Source organism: Hyperolius riggenbachi, chromosome 11 (assembly GCF_040937935.1).
Source record: "Hyperolius riggenbachi isolate aHypRig1 chromosome 11, aHypRig1.pri, whole genome shotgun sequence".
NCBI classification, from domain to species: domain Eukaryota; kingdom Metazoa; phylum Chordata; class Amphibia; order Anura; family Hyperoliidae; genus Hyperolius; species Hyperolius riggenbachi.
This window is the reverse complement of record NC_090656.1, coordinates 76,198,293-76,221,431: the sequence shown is the minus strand read 5'-3', so window position 1 is coordinate 76,221,431 and position 23,139 is coordinate 76,198,293. Positions and strand designations below refer to the sequence as shown.

The 23,139-nt window shown below is 47.7% G+C and overlaps 1 protein-coding gene across 1 annotated transcript in view; it reads right to left on the bottom strand.

The window, feature by feature from the left end:
- The window catches only part of LOC137539242 (peroxisomal coenzyme A diphosphatase NUDT7-like), a 95,386-nt gene that overhangs the window by 61,516 nt on the left and 10,731 nt on the right, over window positions 1-23,139 (bottom strand). The window lies entirely within an intron of this gene.

Sequence of the window (23,139 nt, the reverse complement as noted above, 5' to 3'; positions counted from 1 at the left end):
GCGCTGCGGAAGATGTCGGTGCTAGATAAATACTAAATAATAATAATTTGGGTAGGGAAGAAAGAGTCTGATATTTTTGTCAGCAGCAGAATGCAGGGGCTTTTGCAATAGCATGCATGAATCTTTTTACAGCAAATATCCAGCATATGAAGGGTGAATCCAACAAGCATCCTTTTATAAGTTGGCCTTTGTTTCTCTCTGTGTTGTGTTGCTGCCATTTGCCATTGATGGCGCCCTGTGCCTCCTCTGATGAATGGTTAATGCTAGAGCATGACATAAAGTTGGACGATCCTCATCCACGCTGTGGGATTTCCGGCAAGTTAATCTTTTCCCCTGGCCAATGTTCAACAGCCTAACAGTTGTTTGATGAGATAATATCCAGGCATGGCTTTTTAATCCTTATTTGGAATAGTGTCTGGTAATTAAAGTGGACCTACATTCAGAAATGATGGCACTCACATAAATTCATCCTTCATGTTACAGTTAGACATTTTTCAAAATAACATTCCTCTGAGTCATTAGTCCCATGCAGGGCCGTATTTCTGCAAAGACAACATAGGCCATGGCCTATGGCATCTACTACCCAAGGGGGTGGCTGAATATAGAGGGAAGGGCTTCTGTATATTTCAGACTAGACTGCGTATGGAGGGGTGCACCTGGGAGAGGGGAGCTATTGTGCAAAGGAGTCAGTGGTGGGTAGGAATGAGAGGATTGAATAGGAGGGAGACTACTGAACATGGGGAGGACCTGTTGCACAAAAAGGTGTATGTGTGTGTGTGCGTGTGTGTGTGTGTGTGCGTGCTAGATGTGGCATGGGGCTGCACATGGAACAATAGGGTGGCACCACAAGGCAATTGGCCTGGGAGGATAAAAATATGATACACATATAGGTGGGGTAATCTGAAAGTCCTTATCCTCAAAGAAAGAAAAGTAAAGGTAGCCATACATCTAGCAATGTATGGGCAGATTGGACCAAGAGACAAATCGAATCTGATAAGAGAGAGATCTGTCAGCTGCCCATACACCACAGGTCGATTCCCCATCAATTCCATGCTGAAATTGATCCAGAATCGGCCTTGTGCACCGCATCCGCCGCCTCACTGCCCCGACGCTGTGCCTCCCTAATGAAAATGTCCCCCGTGCACCATGTATACATTACATGAGGAACGGGGGACATTTACATTAGGGGGAACAGCGTCAGGGGTTTCTTCACACTCGTCGATCGTCGGGAAATTTCATGCCGTTACTGCCGTGCACTCGATCAAGAAACATCTTGCAGCATGCACAATTGAGAATGCGACCAGTTTTCATCCTGACATTGGTCGCATTGTTGGTAGGGCATGCAATTTGCAGCACCGATTTTCATCCAATTAGATTATAATAATCGAATTGGATGATCGATCGGCCGCTAAGTCGTCTGATGTATGGCCACCTTAAGTTTTAGGATCACAAAAAAAGGTTTTCGTTTCACACCCCATAAATAAATAAGTTAGTGTGTTAAAGGGGAGGACCACCCCGAGTGGAGTCGGGTTTGTTGATCTCCACCTGCTTCCTGTGGTTGGTTGCCCCTTGCAACCCTCCTTTGTGAGTAGTACCTTACTTACTTAAGTTTATTTTTCACTACACTATTCGGCTCCCGTTTTTGTCTCCTGTGTATTTTCCTACAGGGTGCCGAAACACCCCTACAACACTACTCTCTTCTGCCATTCGCTGGCTCCCGATCACTTGATCTGCATTGGATTCTGTATCGTACTGGTCTTTATCTGTGTACTTCCATACCTCCCATCTTTGGAAGATGAGAAAGAGGGACACTTAAGCTATGCCCCCTGTGTGGCCTTAGGCCACACCCTAGATTTTTCAGGAGGGTGCCAGTGGGTGGGAGAGGGTAACAATGGGAGGGAAGAGGGTGCCAGTGGGTAGGGAGGAGGGTGCCACTCTGGGTGGGGAGGAGGGTGCCACTCTCTCTGGGTAGGAAGGAGGGTGCCACTCTGGGTGGACAGGAGGGTGCCACTGTAGGTGGGTAGGAGGGTGCCACTCTCTCTTGGTGGGAAAGAGGGTGCCACTCTCTCTGGATAGGAAGGAGGGTGCCACTCTGGGTGGGTAGGAGAGTGCCACTCCATACCTCCCAACTTTGTAAGATGAGAAAGAGGGACACTTAAGCCACACCCCTGTGTGGCCTTAAGCCTTACCCTACATTTTGCAGGAGGCTGCCAGTGAGTGGGAGATGGTGACAATGGGTGGGAGGAGGGTGCCAGTGGTTGAAGAGGAAGGTGCCACTCTGTATGGGAAGGAGGATGCCACTCTCTCTGGGTGGGAAGGAGGGTGCCACTCTGGGTGGGAAGGAGGGTGCCACTCTCTCTGGGTGGGAAGGAGGGTGCCACTCTCTCTGGGTGGGAAGGAGGGTGCTACCCTGTGGGGGGAGGACTGGGGAGGGCCAGTGGGCAGAGAGGAGAGAAGAAAAGATCGAGGCACCAGCCACCGAAGTGTAATGTGGGGATGCGGGCCAACATCGCTCCTCCCTCCCTCCATGGGCACCCCTCCTAAGTCCCCTTGATGAGTATTTGAGCAGCGGTGCAGGCGTTTAGTTTACCTGTTTATGCGTTACGGCTACTGGATTCTTTCTACTTCCTGTTTCCCATGACGGCCGCTGGAACGCACAGACAGGTAAACTGAACGCCCACAGCGTTGGGCAAATACTCATCAAGGGGACTCAAGAGTGATGCCCATGGAGGAAGGAGTGATGTCGGCCCACACCCCTGCATTACACTTCAGCGGCTGCCGGCGGCTGGTGCCTCGATCATTTTTTCTCTCCTCTGCCCAGGAGAGGGCAGAGGACACACGGGAGCGCTGTGGGACAGTGGGACAGCCCCCCAACCCGGGGCAGTCCAGCAGGATCCAGGACATTTGGGGGGCCTCTACTTCTGTCTTCAAATCTGTAAATTTCTTTCTTCATTCGCAATGTTTTTGTCTTTCTCATTGTTATGTTCTTCCTCTGTCCTTGCTTTGTTTGAGGAACACTGCTCTGCCATAGTATTCACCACCTCCTGCCACAGCACTGACTATGATTCCTCACATTGGGTGTCATTTATCTCCAATAGAAAGAAGGAAACTGAGGCTTATTTACATTTTCAGCAAATCACAAATCTTAGGGCTTCTGGTCTGTGTTACGGCAGGATAAGTAGAGATGGTGCGATGGCATTCTTCAAGCAAGACAGGAGAAGGATGGAATTAAAACAATAGAACACAACGGAAAACATCATGAGGTTTACAGGTGAAGAAAAAAATGAATAAATGAAGAAGAATTACAATCAGAAAACAGCAGATGAATGTTTTATATAAGTCAGAAGGTGGTGTGTACAGATAAAGACAGAAATATTTAGAAGATTACGGATGAAGAACAGAATAAAATAATTAGAAAACAGTAGCAGATTACAGCATTGGATTTTATCAAACATTTTTTAAAACCAGGTCTTTTTTTTTAATTAAGCTATTTTTTTTACTTTACGGTTTACTATGGGCCTATTTCCAATACACACAGATTGGATGCAGAATGGATGCAGAAAAACTGACTCCAATGAAAGCCTATGGGCCTGTTTTCACTAAATGCATTTTTCCTGATGCAGATTTTCCCATAGACATTCATTGGAGTCAGTTTTTCTGCATCCATTCTGCATCAATTCTGCATCCAATCTGCGAGTAGTGGAAATAGGCCCTAAAAGCATCTCTGAACCAATATATAGTATATACATATTGGTTTACAATATATATATATATATATATATATATATATATATATATATGGGCAGCACGGTGGCGTAGTGGCTAGTGCTCTCGCCTTGCAGTGCTGGGTCCCCGGTTTAAATCCCAGCCAGGTCAACATCCGCAAGGAGTTTGTATGTTCTCCCCGTGTCTGCGTGTGTTTCCTCCAGGTACTCCGGTTTCCTCCCACATCCAAAAAACATACATATATGTTAATTGGCTTGCCCCTAAAATTGGCCCTAGACTACGATACATACACAACGCGATACATACGTAGACATATGACTATGGTAGGGATTAGATTGTGAACCCCTCAGAGGGACAATTAAGTGACAAGACAATATACTCTGTACAGCGCTGTTGAAGATGTTGGCGCTATATAAATACTAAATATATATACAGTGGGATGCGAAAGTTTGGGCAACGTTGTTAATCGTCATGATTTTCCTGTATAAATCGCTGGTTGTTACGATAAAAATGTCAGTTAAATATATCATATAGGAGACACATAAAGTGATATTTGAGAAGTAAAATTAAGTTTATTGGATTTACAGAAAGTGCGCAATAATTGTTTAAATACAATTCGGCACGTGCATAAATTTGGGCACCACAAAAAAGACAATATTTATTAGATTCTCTTTTTGCAGAAATTACAGCCTCTAAACGCTTCCTGTAGGTTCCAATGAGAGTCAGGATTCTGGTTGAAGGTATTGTGGACCATTCCTCTTTACAAAACATCTCTAGTTCATTCAGGTTTGATGGCTTCCAAGCATGGACAGCTCTCTTTAACTCACACCACAGATTTTCAATTATATTCAGGTCTGGGGACTGAGATGGCCATTCCAGAACGTTGTACTTGTTCCTCTGCATGAATGCCTTAGTGGATTTTGAGCAGTGTTCAGGGTCGATGTCTTGTTGAAAGATCCGACCCCGGCTCCAGAATCTGCTGATACTGAGGAGAATCCATGTGTCCCACAACTTTGACTAGATTACCTGCATTTGCCACACAGCCCCACAGCATGATGGAACCACTACCATATTTTACTGTAGGTAGCAGGTGTTTTTCTTGGAATGCTGTGTTGTTTTTCCTCCACGCATAACGCTTCCTTCTTGTTATGCCCAAATAACTCAGTTTTAGTTCACAGCACCTTATTCCAAAATGAAGCTGGCATGTCCAAATGTACTTTAGAATACTTTAAGCGGTTCTGTTTGTGCTGTGGGCAGAGAAAAGGCTTCCTCTGCATCACTCTCGCATAAAGCATCTCCTTATGTAAAGTGCTCCGAATGGTTGAACGATGCAAAGAGACTCCATCTGCAGGAAGATGATGTTGTAGGTCTTTGCTGCTGGTTTGTGGGTTGACTCTGACGGTTCTCACCATTCATCACTTCTGTCTATCCGAGATTTTTCTTGGTCTGCCACTTCGAGCCTTAACCTCCCTGGTGGTTAATTTTTTTTTTGCCAAGTAGGCAAAAATCCTTTTTTTTTTAGATTTTTTTTTGTTTTTGTTTCATGTAAAGCTACCAGAGTGGTAGCTACATGAAACACCACTAGAGGGCGCATGTGTCCCTCTAGTGCGATCGTCACTGGCATCAATAGCAAACAGGGGAACGCGTATATAACGCGATCCCCTGTTTGGCTTCTCCTGTCGCCATGGCAACGATCGGAATGACGTCATGGACGTCAGTAGACGTCCTGACGTCAGACGCCTCCAATCCAGCCCATAGCGCTGCCCGGAACTCATTGGTCCGGGCAGCGCAGGCCTCTGGCGGGGGGGCCCTCTTCTGCTGCTGCGTGCGGGAGATCGCCGCAGAGCGGCGGCGATCAAGCTGTATACGCGGCTAGCAAAGTGCTAGCTGCGCGTACAGCACTTTAAATGGCCCAAATCGCCCCACCAGGGGCTGAGATATCTTCCTGCGTGGCATAGCCCAAGCTCAGCTCAGGCTTACTGTCAGGAAGGTTAACATGAACTGAGCCTGTGGTCTTCCATGTCCTCAATATGTTCCTAACTGTGGAAACAGACAGCTGAAATCTCTGAGACAGCTTTCAGTATCCTTCCCCTAAACTATGATGGTGAACAATCTTTGTCTTTAGGTCATTTGAGAGTTGTTTTGAGACCCCCATTTTGCTACTCTTCAGAGAAAGTTAAAAAAGGAAGGAAACTTACAATTGACCCCCCTTAAATACTCTTTCTCATAATTGGATTCACCTGTGTATGTAGGTCAGGGGTCACAGAGCTTACCAAGCCAATTTGAGTTCCAATAATTAGTTCTAAAGATTTTGGAATCAATAAAATGACAACAGTGCCCAAATTTATGCACCTGCCTAATTTTGTTTAAACAATTATTGCGCACTTTCTGTAAATCCAATAAACTTCATTTCACTTCTCAAATATCACTGTGTGTGTCTCGTATATATTTAACTGACATTTTTTATCGTAACAACTAACGATTTATACAGGAAAATCATGGCGATTAACAAAAGATGAGAAAAAGAGAGAACACCAAGAGCCCAATATAGTGTAGTATGTACTGGTAAGGTATAATTGATAGAGTAATAAAATTAATTTAATACTCACAAACCAGGGTTACCAAGTAGGCAACCACTGTCAAAGCAGGTGGGGAGATTGTCCTGACCCCACTCAGGATTAAAAAGTCGCTCTCTGTAGTTGAAGAAGGAAGGGTGCAACCCTCCACCAAGGGTGGACTTGATGTAGATAATAGGATAACAGAGGCGCCAATAGGATAAAAAACACTAAAAGAACTTAAAAACCCATCTTGGTAATAGAGGAGGCAGTGGTGGACTCACCCCCTCCAAGCAGAACACACGACTGTGGATTTTCAGTCAAAACAATTTTATTGGATACTCCAAATAAAGTGCAACGCGTTTCACGGGATGCAAACCCGCTTCATCAGGCAATAACAGATAGGAGTAAACAGCATCTGCCAGTATCATCAACACTGAGCGCCTCTTTATTCACGTTGAATAAAGTTGTTTGGATTTATGATGGTGTACATGATCGCCTCTCATCAACACTGAGAGGCGCTCAGTGTTGATGATACTGGCATATGCTGTTTACTCCTATCTGTTATTGCCTGATGAAGCGGGTTTGCATCCCGTGAAACGCATTGCACTTTATTTGGAGTATCCAATAAAATTGTTTTGACTGAAAATCCACAGTCGTCTGTTCTGCTTGGAGGGGGTGAGTCCACCACTGCCTCCTCTATTACCAAGATGGGTTTTTAAGTTCTTTTAGTGTTTTTTATCCTACTGGCGCCTCTGTTATCCTATTATCTATGGCGATTAACAAGGTAGTCCAAACCTTTGCATCCCACTATATATATATATATATATATATATATATATATATATATCCAAACCAGGGTTGATTGTTCTTTTATTTGTAAGGGCATGGACTCTGGAATTGAAGGGAAAAGGTTGGGCAGGCCACTACAGGGCATGTCTGGAGATAGCCTTAGTAAAAGAGATGCCAGTGCATCAAGGGTTAACCTGTTGAAGGAAGGGATATTTGCTAGGAGCTCTGGGAAAGTGATTCCTGAGCAGGTGTAATGCTGATGAGCTTTGCAGGCTGCTGGGTGTGTGGATCAGAGCTCCTGGCTGGATTTCTCAGTGCTATAAGGAAGGTGACACTCTTGCTAAAAAGCAAAAGCAAAAGAAACACAGGTGTGTCAGTAAATAGACTGTGTTTTTCCTCTCTTGCAAAGACTGTAATGTTTGGGTTGCTGAAGAGAGATGGACTTTTTCTTTCTTTATGTTGAATTGCAAAGTGAACTGCATAGTTTCGTTTTGCTGATTGAACCTGCATTTTGTTTTTCTATTTGACTACTGGTGTATGCCTGACTTATGTTGCAAATAAACAAAGCTATTGTTCTGAACTGTGAGGCTGCCTAAACTGTGTGAACTTAATCTCAGATCCCCTGAAGAGAGATAAAATATATTAATGTAATGTAATATAATTTTTATTTTTTTTTGTACTATTCCGTTAGCCAGGCGCCACTAGGTGGCGTTACTATTCCCCCTCCAGGCTGCCATGGATAGTAGGGAAAGATGTAACTCTGGTGGAGTTTTATCGCCACCTAGTGGATGCGCCGGCTAACGGAAAAGAACCAACTTTTTTTTTTTTTTTTCTCCTTACTTTAATTTGGGAATTGAGTGATTGTTTTTCAGCAGATTGCGTGTGAATTTTAAAATATCTGACCAATGTATCACACTCACACATTCGTGTTCAATTTTTTTTTCAAATCCTTCTGTACAATCAATCATTGTTAAACTGGAAAAATGTATTCTATGTGTGGCCAGTTTTCAAGACACAGAGATGGTAGGTTTTATAAACCAAGAAAAATGCTGTCTCATTTGGTTTATAGCCCATGATTTGGCTCGATGGTGTGAGACCAGGCAAAGGAATTGCCTTTAGCTTTTGGAAAATGAAGCCAGGTATCAGCACCACAAATGCCTCTATTCATAAAGCATTCCCGCATGCGATAATGCTCAAAACAGCTGACTTTCCCGACCATTTAGCAAAGTATCCATTCATAAAAGCTGTTTCCGCATGAAAAGCTGACATTCCTGAGCAGTGCGGGAAATTACCGCCTTATGCAGTGATTATCACTACACATGTCGCCATATGTCAATTCATAAAGATTAGAGCAGGCGGAATGGGAACGGAGAATACCGACTGTTTAGAAAAGGAGATAAGCCAGCAATAACAGGCAAGCTAATGGAGACAGACGTCCAAGGCAGCAGCAGTGAGAGAAGAGCAAAAAAGGCATCCCAGAATACCCAGGCTGTGTTTTTAACCCCTTGGGTACCTGTTTTCAGATACATTTCACATCAGAAAGCCTGCATGTGTAACATTTCTTGAAGTTCTTCTAAGCTGTGGCAATTAAATAGATTGTTTAGAAAGACTAAGGCCCCGTTCACTTCACAAACGTGGATGGCCATGCGTGCGGAACGCAAAGCATGCGAACGCACGCCATCCGCGTTTGTGTGCGTTGCGTGGCTGATCCCATCACTGGAAAGTGAATGGGACAGCCACGCGTTTTTACAAAAAATGCGTGCAGCATGCGTTCCCGGACCGCACAGGTCCGAACGCATGCAGTGTGAACATCAGACAGTGCACTCTATGCACTGTCTGATGTCGTGCGTGTCGGCCTCCAGCACGCGTTTCCAAAATGCGGCTGGAAACGCGTGCAGTGTGAACGGGTCCTTATAGACAGATTCAGGGCAAGGAGAAGCAGTTTTTAAAAAAATGCACATCTAAAGGGAAGTTGGGGCTGCCTCCTTTATAGTAACTCTGTCTCTGCACAGAGAAAATGTATCAACTCAAGCAGCACTGCTAGTTTAGTGCGGTAATTCCCCAACCTTTTATCGCAAGTGTAAACTTTTTTTATGAATTGGCACACAAAAGTCTAAAATACCGATGCGGTGTTTTCCCTGTAAGATTTTTTTTTTTCCTGCAAATGTTTTATGAATAGAGCCCATAGTCATGTAAAGCCACTGACCTGCTGTGGCAGCCAATGCTGTTTGTCTAAGGGCTCGTTTCCACTATCGCGAATCTGCATGCGTCCAACGCATGCAGATTCGCACATGTAATGCAAGTGAATGGACCTGTTTCCACTGTAGCGTTTGCGTGGTGCGTTTTTATGAGCGGTGAAAAAACGCACAAAAGAGCCAACGAATTCGCCTGCTAGTGGAATGCATGCGAATCGCCGCTAATGTATTTAATAGGGAAATCGCATGCGTTTTTTACGCGTTATTTTACGCGATTACGCATGCGATTCCGCATAGGAACCAATGTAAATGAACACAGGCAGTGACATGGTTAAAAACGCACATAGCCTAACCTATGCGAAACCGCATGCGTAATCGCGTAAAATAACGCGTAAAAAACGCACCTGCATGCGATTTCTTCTGCGGTGGAATCCAGGCGATTCCGCACCGCTACAGTGGAAACGAGCCCTAAGTTAGGGCCCTTTCACATGGGCAGTTGAACTACTGTATGTGCTCAGCAAGCAGTTGCCAAGCGGCAGCAAGCATTTTACCAAGCACCAGGCAGGCAGAGAGTTCAACAGACTTTTCACTGCCTATTAACTGCTCGTGCAAATGGGCCCTAAGGCCTCTTTTCCATGGACAGTTGAACTGTGTGCTCAGCAAGCAGCTACCAGGCAGCAGTGAGCAGGTATCAGACTGCAGTGACCAGTTGTGAGAGTTTGAGAGGCATTTCACTGTCTATCAACTGTCCGTGGAAAAGAGGTCATAGACAGACCATCACTATCCTTCCATGAACCTTAATTCTAGCACGCAAATGGTGCATTGCTGGATTTCTCTAAACTCATAAACGTGCAAAGGCAAATGTACACCATCATAAATCCAAACAACTTTATTCAATGTGAATAAATCCGTCTGTGACAAGGCATGAAAATGTCATGTTTCTAGCCAAAAATACCACCACCATCTCTATAATGTCACATTTGTAAATATTTGTTCTTCATATCCTTATTTAACATTTTGTAATTATTTATGAAGCTCAATAAAATTCTGAGATGGTATTTGATTAATAATGGCTGAGTCAACGGAATGTAATTTGGTTCTGGGTATAGTAAAATAGGCGTGATCAGGGTCGGACTGGGACACCAAGGGCCCACCAAGAAAGTTTCAGCCTGGGGAACCGCTATGTGGTATGATGCCGACTTTAGAGGTTAAAGGGGCACTATGGCTAAATTATGTTTATATTATCATTAGAGTTGGGCCGAACGGTTCGCCTGCGAACGGTTCCATGCGAACTTCCGTGGTTCGCGTTCACGTCCCGCAGGCGAACGTTTGCGGAAGTTCGGTTCGCCCCATAATGCTCCATGGAGGGTCAACTTTGACCCTCTACATCACAGTCAGCAGGCCCAGTGTAGCCAATTAGGCTACACTAGTCCCTGGAGCCCCACCCCCCTTATATAAGGCAGGCAGCGGCGGCCATTACGGTCACTCGTGTGCCTGCATTAGTGAGAGTAGGGCGAGCTGATGCAGACTGTCTCTCATAGGGAAAGATTAGTTAGGCTTAGCTTGTCCCTGGCTGCATACCTGTTCTGTGAACCCACCACTGCATACCTGTTCATTGAACCCACCACTGCATACCTGTTCATTGAACCCACCACTGCATACCTGTTCAGTGAACCCACCACTGCATACCTGTTCAGTGAACCCACCACTGCATACCTGTTCAGTGAACCCACCACTGCATACCTGTTCAGTGAACCCACCACTGCATACCTGTTCAGTGAACCCACCACTGCATACCTGTTCAGTGAACCCACCACTGCATACCTGTTCAGTGAACCCACCACTGCATACCTGTTGTGTTCAGTGGACCCGCCACTGTATACCTGTTCAGTGAACCCGCCACTGCATACCTGTTGTGTTCAGTGAACCTGCCACTGCATACCTGTTCTGTGAACCCACCACTGCATACCTGTACTAAGAACCCACCACTGCATACCTGTACTAAGAACCCACCACTGCATACCTGTTCAGTGAACCCGCCACTGCATACCTGTTCAGTGAACCCGCCACTGCATACCTGTTCAGTGAACCCGCCACTGCATACCTGTTCAGTGAACCCGCCACTGCATACCTGTTCAGTGAACCCGCCACTGCATACCTGTTCAGTGAACCCGCCACTGCATACCTGTTCAGTGAACCCGCCACTGCATACCTGTTCTGTGAACCCACCACCATGGGCGTCCGCAGAAAATTTTCCAGGGGGGGGGGCAAAAAGTGGGGAGCAAAAGGCGGGGCAATTTGGGCTGCTGTTGTGTGGCGCGCTACGCGTGCCAAAAAATGGAGCTACAAAATGGGTGTGGTCATGAACCAGAATGTGGGTGTGGTCGTGGGTGGAGACAAGTTTACATGAACTAAGCAATGGTGGGACATTAGATTAGGACAGTGGTGGCGAACCTTTTGGAGGTCGAGTGTCCAAACTGCAAAGTCACTTTACTATCACAAAGTGCCAACAGCAATTTAAACTAAATACAAACGTTTTAACTCATACATGAACATTATGGAAAATTAAGTAGAAAATAAACTGTGAAGATAAACAATTTCATCCATCGTACTCCTGAAAAAAATTATTCATTTTTTTTAGAACCTCCCAGTTTCATTTTCTGTTTTAAAAAGCGGAAAAAGTAGGTTCGATGCTATTGTCTCATATGATAATGATTCAGCTTTTTCCATAGTCTCGCAGTTAGCAATCATGTGACCCCCAACAAGACAAATTCAGCAATCATGAGCCCCCCCCCCCCCCCCCCATCAAGACAAATTCAGCAATCATGAGGCCCCCAACATGACCAACTCAGCAATCATGAGGCCCCCAACAAGACAAATTCAGCAATCATGAGGCCCCCAACAAGACAAATTCAGCAATCTTGAGGCCCCCAACAAATCATGAGGCCCCCAACAAGACAAAGTCAGTAACCATGAGGCCCGCAACAAGACAAATTCAGCAGTCATGAGGCACATAAATAGACAGCTTTTCACATAAATAGGCAGAATGCCCCCTTAATATGTAGACACCTCTCACCTGGCAGCAGTTCCCCAAAATACACTCAATCTGACAGCAGTGGTTCCCTAAAAATAGGCAGCCCCAGGTCTATAGGTGTCCCCAGAATAGGTGGCCAGCGGTATAGATGTCCCCAGAACTGGTAGCCAGGGGTAGAGATGTCCCCAGAACAGGTAGCCAGGGGTAGAGATGTCCCTAGAACAGGTAGCCAGGGGTATATGTGCCCAGTATTTGTAGGCAGGTGTATATGTCCCAGTATATGTAGGCAGGGGTATATGTCCCAGTATATGTAGGCAGGGGTATATGTCCCAGTATATGTAGGCAGGGGTATATGTCCCAGTATATGTAGGCAGGGGTATATGTCCCAGTATATGTAGGCAGGGGTATATGTCCCAGTATATGTAGGCAGGGGGTATATGTCCCAGTATATGTAGGCAGGGGGTATATGTCCCAGTATATGTAGGGAGGTGTATATGTCCCAGTATATGTAGGGAGGTGTATATGTCCCAGTATATGTAGGCAGGGGTATATGTCCCAGTATATGTAGGCAGGGGTATATGTCCCAGTATATGTAGGCAGGGGTATATGTCCCAGTATATGTAGGCAGGGGGTATATGTCCCAGTATATGTAGGCAGGGGGTATATGTCCCAGTATATGTAGGCAGGGGGTATATGTCCCAGTATATGTAGGCAGGGGGTATATGTCCCAGTATATGTAGGCAGGGGGTATATGTCCCAGTATATGTAGGCAGGGGGTATATGTCCCAGTATATGTAGGCAGGGGGATATGTCCCAGTATATGTAGGCAGGGGGATATGTCCCAGTATATGTAGGCAGGGGGATATGTCCCCAGGAAAAGTGGCCATGTGTGCAGGAGGAGGGGAGCAGCGGAGAGAAGAGGGAGAGCTATGGGCACTCACCTTAGGGGGCTCTCCCTCCCTCTCTCGCTCTCCTCTCCGGAGTCCGGAATGAAGTGTGCAGCGGCTGGCAGCGGGCGGAACTTACCTCCTCTCGTCGCACGCGCCGGATGGATTAGCCGCTACTCTGGCCTGATCCAGACCAGAGTGCGGCACCAGAACTTCCAGCGCAGGAGCGAGAGGAGGTAAGTTCCGCCCGCTGCCAGCCGCTGCACACTTCATTCCGGAGGAGACAGCGAGGGAGAGAGAGCCCCCTAAGGTGAGGGAAGGGGGGGGGGGAGACGTCCGCCCTTCCCCACTGTGCCCATAGCTCTCTCCCTTCTCTGCGCTGTTCCCCTCCTGCTGGCTGCACGGGCACGCGGCCAGGGGGGGGCAGCGGGCGGCCAGGCTCGGGCAGATGCCCGGTTTTGCCATATGTGCGGACGCCCATGCCCACCACTGCATACCTGTTCTGTGAACCCACCACTGCATACCTGTTCAGTGAACCCACCACTGCATACCTGTTGTGTTCAGTGGACCCGCCACTGTATACCTGTTCAGTGAACCCGCCACTGCATACCTGTTGTGTTCAGTGAACCTGCCACTGCATACCTGTTCAGTGAACCTGCCACTGCATACCTGTTCAGTGAACCCACCACTGCATACCTGTTCAGTGAACCCACCACTGCATACCTGTTCAGTGAACCCACCACTGCATACCTGTTCAGTGAACCCGCCACTGCATACCTGTTCAGTGAACCCGCCACTGCATACCTGTTCAGTGAACCCGCCACTGCATACCTGTTCAGTGAACCCGCCACTGCATACCTGTTCAGTGAACCCACCACTGCATACCTGTTCTGTGAACCCACCACTGCATACCTGTTCTGTGAACCCACCACTGCATACCTGTTCAGTGAACCCGCCACTGCATACCTGTTGTGTTCAGTGAACCCGCCACTGCATACCTGTTCAGTGAACCCGCAACTGCATACCTGTTGTGTTCAGTGAACCTGCCACTGCATACCTGTTCAGTGAACCCGCCACTGCATACCTGTTGTGTTCAGTGAACCCGCCACTGCATACCTGTTCAGTGAACCCGCAACTGCATACCTGTTGTGTTCAGTGAACCTGCCACTGCATACCTGTTCTGTTCAGTGGACCCGCCACTGTATACCTGTTCAGTGAACCCGCCACTGCATACCTGTTGTGTTCAGTGAACCTGCCACTGCATACCTGTTCAGTGAACCTGCCACTGCATACCTGTTCAGTGAACCTGCCACTGCATACCTGTTCAGTGAACCTGCCACTGCATACCTGTTCAGTGAACCTGCCACTGCATACCTGTTCAGTGAACCTGCCACTGCATACCTGTTCAGTGAACCTGCCACTGCATACCTGTTCAGTGAACCTGCCACTGCATACCTGTTCAGTGAACCTGCCACTGCATACCTGTTCAGTGAACCTGCCACTGCATACCTGTTCTGTGAACCCGCCACTGCATACCTGTTCTGTTCAGTGGACCCGCCACTGTATACCTGTTCTGTTCAGTGAACCCGCCACTGTATACCTGTTCAGTGAACCCGCCACTGCATACCTGTTGTGTTCAGTGAACCCGCCACTGTATACCTGTTCAGTGGACCCGCCACTGCATACCTGTTGTGTTCAGTGGACCCGCCACTGCATACCTGTTGTGTTCAGTGGACCCGCCACTGTATACCTGTTCAGTGAACCCGCCACTGCATACCTGTTGTGTTCAGTGAACCCGCCACTGCATACCTGTTGTGTTCAGTGAACCCGCCACTGTATACCTGTTGTGTTCAGTGAACCCGCCACTGTATACCTGTTGTGTTCAGTGAACCCGCCACTGTATACCTGTTGTGTTCAGTGAACCCGCCACTGTATACCTGTTGTGTTCAGTGAACCCGCCACTGTATACCTGTTGTGTTCAGTGAACCCGCCACTGTATACCTGTTGTGTTCAGTGAACCCGCCACTGTATACCTGTTGTGTTCAGTGAACCCGCCACTGTATACCTGTACTGTTCAGTGAACCCGCCACTGTATACCTATTCTGTTCAGTGAACCCACCGCATCAGTGCGCATACCTGTGCAGTTAAGTGAACCCACCTACCTACGTGAGTGCACGCAGTGTGATATACCACTCCGTGCATACCCGATATGGACAAAACAGGTAGAGGAAGAGGTAGTGCCAGAGGAAGGCCACCCGGCAGGTTTGCGCGAGGTCGTGTAAATGTAATTTCGTGTGGACCTGGCCCACAGTACAGTGCTCGGAAGAAGGCACGTCCCATCACCTCCCAAGATTGTCAGGACGTGGTTGAGTATTTAGCGACACAGAACACCTCATCATGCTCAGCCACCAGCGCTACTACTAGCACCACTTCCGCTGCATTTGACACTTCGCAAGAATTATTTAGTGTTGAAATCACTGATGCACAGCCATTGTTGTTAAAGCCAGATGAATTTTCACCAGCTCATATGTCTGAGTTACACGGCAACACTATGGATGTAACGTGTAAGGAGGATGAAGGACCTACTGATGGTGCATGTTTGGATTTTTCTGAGGCAAGCGAAGCTGGGCAGGATGATGACGATGATAGGGATCCTCTGTATGTTCCCAATAGAGATGAAGAGGGGGACAGTTCAGAGGGGGAGTCAGAGAGTAGTAGGAGGAGAGAAGTTGCTGAAAGAAGCTGGGGCAGCTCTTCGTCAGAAACAGCTGGTGGCAGTGTCCGGCACCATGTATCGCCACCTATGTACAGCCAGCCAACTTGCCCTTCAGCATCAGCTGCTGAGGTCCCCATAGTGCCCACATCCCAGGGTGGCTCAGCGGTGTGGAAATTTTTTAATGTGTGTGCCTCAGATCGGACCAAAGCCATCTGTTCGCTCTGCCAACAAAAATTGAGTCGTGGAAAGGCCAACACTCACGTAGGGACAAGTGCCTTACGAAGGCACCTGGAGAAAAGGCACAAACAGCAATGGGATGGCCACCTGAGCAAAAGCAGCAGCAGCACACAAAAGCAAAGCCACCCTCCTTCTCCTCTTCCTCCTTCAGGTGCATCATCTGCTTCTGCCGCTTTCTCCCTTCCACCTTCACAGGCACCCTCCTCCACTCCGCCTCTGCCCTTGAGCGCTTCCTGCTCCTCTGCCCACAGCAGCAGTCAAGTGTCCGTGAAGGAAATGTTTGAGCGGAAGAAGCCAATTTTGGCCAGTCACCCCCTTGCCCGGCGTCTGACAGCTGGCGTGGCGGAACTGTTAGCTCGCCAGCTGTTACCATACCGGCTGGTGGACTCTGAGGCCTTCCGTAAATTTGTGGCCATCGGAACACCGCAGTGGAAGATGCCAGGCCGCACTTATTTTTCGAGAAAGGCCATACCCCAACTGCACCGTGAAGTTGAGAGGCAAGTAGTGTCATCTCTTGCGAAGAGCGTTGGGTCAAGGGTCCACCTGACCACGGATGCCTGGTCTGCCAAGCACGGGCAGGGCCGCTACATTACGTACACAGCCCATTGGGTCAACCTGGTGGTGAACGATGGCAAGCAGGGTGCAGCGGACCAAATTGTGACACCTCCACGGCTTGCAGGCAGGCCTCCTGCCACCTCCTCTCCTCCTGCTACATGCTCTTCGCTGTCCTCCTCCTCCTTGGCTGAGTGGCAGTTCTCCTCTCCAGCTACACAGCCCCAGCTCCACAGGGCCTATGCTGCATGCCAGGTACGACGGTGTCACGCCATCTTAGACATGTCTTGTCTCAAAGCGGAGAGTCACACTGGAGCAGCTCTCCTGGCTGCTCTTAAGAAACAGGTGGATGAGTGGCTGACCCCGCACCACCTGCAGATAGGCAACGTGGTGTGCAACAACGGCAGCAATCTGCTTGCCGCTTTTCATATGGGGAAGCTGACACACATACCCTGCATGGCACATGTCATGAATCTAGTTGTTCAAAGATTTGTGGCAAAGTAACCTGGCTTAGCGGATGTCCTGAAGCAGGCCAGGAAGTTCTGTGGGCATTTGAGGCGGTCTTACACAGCCATGGCACGCTTTGCGGAAATTCAGCGGAAAAACAACATGCCGGTGAGACGCCTGATTTGCGATAGCCCGACTCGCTGGAATTCGACCCTGCTCATGTTCTCCCGCCTGCTAGAACAGAAGAAAGCCGTCACCCAGTACCTCTACAACTACAGTAGAATGAAACAGTCTGGGAAGATGGGGATGTTCTGGCCCGACAACTGGACACTGATGAAAAATGCATGCAGGCTCATGCGGCCGTTTGAGGAGGTGACCAACCTGGTGAGCCGCAGGGAGGGCACCATCAGCGACTTAATTCCCTACGCTTACTTCTTGGAGCGTGCTGTGCGTAGAGTGGCGGATGAAGCTGCGAATGAGCATGACCAGGAACCGTTACGGCAGGAACAGGCATGGGACCAATTTTCATCAGACCCAGCTGTTTCCTCAACACCTGCGGCAGCACACAGGGGGGAGGAGGAGGAAGAAGAGAAGTCGTGTGCAGAAGACGAGTCAGACTCAGAGGATGATGAGCAAAGTGTTTCTTTGGGGGAGGAGGAGGGGACGGCGGCAGAAGAACAACCGCAGCAGGCGTCGCAGGGGGCTTGTGCTGCTCAACCTTCCCGTGGTATTGTTCGCGGCTGGGGGGACTTTGTGCAGATGTCGTCTTATGCTGTCCTGCCTGTTGAGGGACTACCGTATAAAAAACCTCAAGGGGAATGAGCTGTACTGGGTGGCCACACTACTAGACCCTCGGTACAGGCACAAAGTGGCGGACCTGTTACCAACTCACCTGAAGGTGGAAAGGATGCAGCACATGCAGAACCAGCTGTCAACTATCCTTTACAATGCCTTTAAGGGTGATGTGACAGCACAACGCCAGCAAGGTACCACTGCCACTAATCCTCCTCCCGTGTCCACGCAGTCAAAGACAGGACGCTCCAGCGATCTCATGGTGATGTCGGACATGCGGACGTTCTTTAGTCCAACGCCTCGCCGTAGCCCTTCCGGATCCACCCTCCACCAACGCCTGGAACGGCAGGTAGCCGACTACCTGGCCTTAAAGAGAAACTCCGACCAAGAATTGAACTTTATCCCAATCAGTAGCTGATACCCACTTTTACATGAAAAATATAATGATTTTCACAAACAGACCATCAGGGGGCGCTGTATGACTGATTTTGTGCTGAAACCCCTCCCACAAGAGGCTCTGGTACCGTACGGTACTCTGGGCAAACTGCCACAATGTAACAATGACACACACAGGAAATGGCTGTTTATAGCTGTCTGTTAAAGCCAGAACAGCTACATAATCTGCCCACAGTAACAATGTCACCATGTAATACATGTCAGAATGTGAATCTGGGAGAGGAAAGATTTTACAATGAGCAAACTCTGACTAAATCATGTATACATAATTATTGTAAAAATTAAGCACCTTTTTATATTAAATTATTTTCACTGGAGTTCCTCTTTAAGTGTGGATGTAGACACTGCTGTGAACAGCGATGAGGAACCCTTGAACTACTGCGTGCGCAGGCTTGACCTGTGGCCAGAGCTGTCCCAATTTGCCATCCAACTTCTCTCCTGCCCTGCCGCAAGCGTACTGTCAGAAAGGACCTTCAGCGCAGCTGGAGGCATTGTCACTGAGAAGAGAAGTCGCCTAAGTCACAAAAGTGTTAAGTACCTCACCTTTATCAAAATGAATGAGGCATGGATCCCGGAGGGCTGCTGCCCGCCCCAAGACTAAGTCAGTCCCCGCACACACAGCATCTCTGCCTGCACGCCGTGTGACTGGCTGCCTGGCCTGCCCCAAGAAGACTAAGTCGCTCCCAGTCCCTCCACGCAGCATGTCTGCCTGCAGGCCGCTTGACTACCTTCTCCGCCACCACCAACAGGGTCCGGGACTCCAGGCGGATTGCTGAATTTTTGAGGCCGCTGCTAGCAGCGGCCGCTGTAATAATTTTTCTGGTGCGTGTACATGACTGCCTAATTTTTCTGGCTGCACTGCGGGCAGCTGCAACAACAAAAGAAAAGGCATGTACATGCGCCCATTCCCCTTCGTGATCATTACCTTGCCGTGGTGAAGGGGCTTGCGTATCACAATGAAGCAATGACCGGCGCCTAGATGAGTGTCTCGGGGGGGCACACAAAAGATAATAAGGTCGTTGCTTCATTGTGGTCAGACCAAATTTGATCAGCTGGACAGTCACTGTTCTGTCATTCAGCTACATCAGCCAGGCGACCATATGGGCTGTAAAGCCACCAAAACCTGCACTCTCGCCATGGTGCGCACCAGTCCAGCACGGCCGTCACTACACAAACAGCTGTTTGCGGTGCGTTACACGGTGAGTTTGGTGTGTCAGTGTGAAGCAGTACCTTAATTACACTACCTGATTGATGTATACACATGCAAGATGTTTTAAAGCACTTTAGGCCTGTCATTTAGCATTCAATGTGATTTCTGCCCTTAAAACGCTGCTTTGCGTCAAATCCAGATTTTTCCCGGGGACTTTTGGCGTGTATCCCACTCCGCCATGCCCCCCTCCAGGTGTTAGACCCCTTAAAACATCTTTTCCATTACTTTTGTGGCCAGCAGAATTTTTTTTCCCCAAAGTTCGCCTCCCCATTGAAGTCTATTGCGGTTCGCGAACTTTTCCGCGAACCAAACGTTCCGCGGAAGTTCGCGAACCCGGTTCGCGAACCTAAAATCGGAGGTTCAGCCCAACTGTAATTATCATTTAATATAAAATATGTGCAATTGTAGCAATGTGTAAGACTTGTATTGTGGCTGAATAAAACTCTGTTTAAATATTGCTTTACCCTAAATCAGTGCTGGAGTCCCGTCGCCAGAGAAAGCTAAGCGACGCTGAACCAGCACATTCCATTCTGTAGGAGGAGGCTGCCTTATCAGTCGTTTCATCTGAAGTTGTAATCGCCCTCTTTGATGTATCGGGAGAGGTTTCACCCAATGTCTAACTGCACATTAGTGCTGTTACAGCTCCACTGATCTGCCGTACAAGGTTTCACCCAATGTCTAACTGCACATTAGTGCTGTTACAGCTCCTCTGATCTGCCATACGTCTCAGGACAATGACGTACGACTCTGATGAAAAAAATGCTCCCCGCTGAGGCCCCCCTTCAGAGACACACGCAGGACACTGGCTACACAGCACTTGCGTGTGCTGAATCAAGACGCTGGAATCCTGTGCATAAGAAGAGAAGCTCATCAGAGCCGTACGTCATTGTCCTGAGACGTACGCATACCTCCCAACTAGTGATGGGTCGTTTGCGAACGAGCCGGCTCTAAGAGCCGGCTCTTTGCTGCGAACGACAAGAGATGTAGTCCTCCTCTTGCAGCCTGTAGCAGTGTATGGGGCGGAGCAGAGCAGTAGCAGGAGGGATTGCACCAGTCAGAGAAGCAGTCTGGAGTTGTCATGGAGACGGGGGCGGGGCTTTTACTCCGATTCTGAGTGGTGTCTAGTGATATTTAATGAAGAGCCGATTGAGAGCCGTAAGAGGCGGCTCTTTAATGGGAGCCGATTCTCTGAGAAGAACCGGAATTCCCATCACTACTCCCAACATGATGAGAAAGAGGGACACTTAAGCCACGCCCCTGCCACACCCCTTATCACTCCCCCATCACACCCCTAGTCACGCATACCATAAAGATTTCCTAAGAAAAATATGTGGTTTTATAATTCAAACCACACTGGTCCTTTCTATCCTGGTTCATTTTCCTTCATATTAACATTTTAAAATTAGTAATATATCACTTTAAAGTATCTCCCCAGTATATGTAGCCAGGTGTATAGGTCTCCCCAGTATATGCAGCCAAGTGTATAGGTGTCCCCAGTAGATGTAGCCAGGTGTATAGGTGCCCCCAGTATATGCAGCCAGGTGTATAGGTGTCCCCAGTAGATGTAGTTAGGTGTATAGGTGTTCCCAGTAGATGTAGCTAGGTGTATAGGTGTCCCCAGTAGATGCAGCTAGGTGTATAGGTGTCCCCAGTAGATGCAGCTAGGTGTATAGGTGTCCCCAGTAGATGTAGCTAGGTGTATAGGTCTCCCCAGTATATGCAGCCAGGTGTATAGGTCTCCCCAGTATATGCAGCCAGATATATAGGTGTCCCCAGTAGATGTAGCTAGGTGTATAGGTGTCCCCAGTAGATGTAGCTAGGTGTATAGGTGTCCCCAGTAGATGTAGCTAGGTGTATAGGTGTCCCCAGTAGATGTAGCTAGGTGTATAGGTGTCCCCAGTAGATGTAGCTAGGTGTATAGGTGTCCCCAGTAGATGTAGCTAGGTGTATAGGTGTCCCCAGTAGATGTAGCTAGGTGTATAGGTGTCCCCAGTAGATGTAGCTAGGTGTATAGGTGTCCCCAGTAGATGTAGCTAGGTGTATAGGTGTCCCCAGTAGATGTAGCTAGGTGTATAGGTGTCCCCAGTAGATGTAGCTAGGTGTATAGGTGTCCCCAGTATATGCAGCCAGATATATAGGTGTCCCCAGTATATGCAGCCAGATATATAGGTCTCCCCAGTATATGTAGCCAGGTGTATAGGTCTCCCCAGTATATGCAGCCAGGTGTATAGGTGTCCCCAGTAGATGCAGCCAGGTGTATAGGTGCCCCCAGTATATGCAACCAGGTGTATAGGTGTCCCCAGTAGATGTAGCCAGGTGTATAGGTGTCCCCAGTAGATGTAGCTAGGTGTATAGGTGTCCCCAGTAGATGTAGCTAGGTGTATAGGTGTCCCCAGTAGATGTAGCTAGGTGTATAGGTGTCCCCAGTAGATGTAGCTAGGTGTATAGGTGTCCCCAGTAGATGTAGCTAGGTGTATAGGTGTCCCCAGTAGATGTAGCTAGGTGTATAGGTGTCCCCAGTAGATGTAGCTAGGTGTATAGGTGTCCCCAGTAGATGTAGCTAGGTGTATAGGTGTCCCCAGTAGATGTAGCTAAGTGTATAGGTGTCCCCAGTAGATGTAGCTAGGTGTATAGGTGTCCCCAGTAGATGTAGCTAGGTGTATAGGTGTCCCCAGTAGATGTAGCTAGGTGTATAGGTGTCCCCAGTAGATGTAGCTAGGTGTATAGGTGTCCCCAGTAGATGTAGCCAGGTGTATAGGTCTCCCCAGTATATGCAGCCAGATATATAGGTGTCCCCAGTATATGCAGCCAGGTGTATAGGTCTCCCCAGTATATGTAGCTAGGTGTATAGGTCTCCCCAGTATATGTAGCTAGGTGTATAGGTCTCCCCAGTATATGCAGCCAGGTTTATAGGTGTTCTGTTTCGAATTCCCGCTTTATGTGTGAGGCATACTCCAGAAGACCCAGTCTGTATAGCAGTACAACTCCACACTGATTTAGAAACCTCCACAGGCAGTTTACTCGATGAAATAATGACTCCAAGTATAATCTGTAGTATCTTTACTTGCGTTGAAAGCATACAAAGATGTTTTTTAGAGCATATTCATAGATAAAAATACGATGCGACTACAAGCACAGCAGGATCTCCTCACTAACTGAACTCAACTGTTGCAGAAACATCTAGACAAGGCTGTTGAGCAGGGAGTTACAGTTGGGAAATGCTAAATAACTAAATCTTGCAGGGGGACTGGAATATACTAATACAAAGAATATAAATAATGTTAAATAACATTAAAGGAGGCTGTTGTGACAGCACACTCCCCGCTTGGTATCGGTAGATACCACTATATATAATACAATTTAACATTGAAAACTATATGTATAATTAAGACTTGTAGAGAAGAGAGAAAACATAAAACATAAACATTAATTCTTGAATGCAGATCTTTGAAGAATCTTCCATCACTGGAGAAAGGATGTAACTCAGTAGACTCGAAGGCATATCAGGCTGTTCCCTTGGATCGAGTAGATAAGACATCT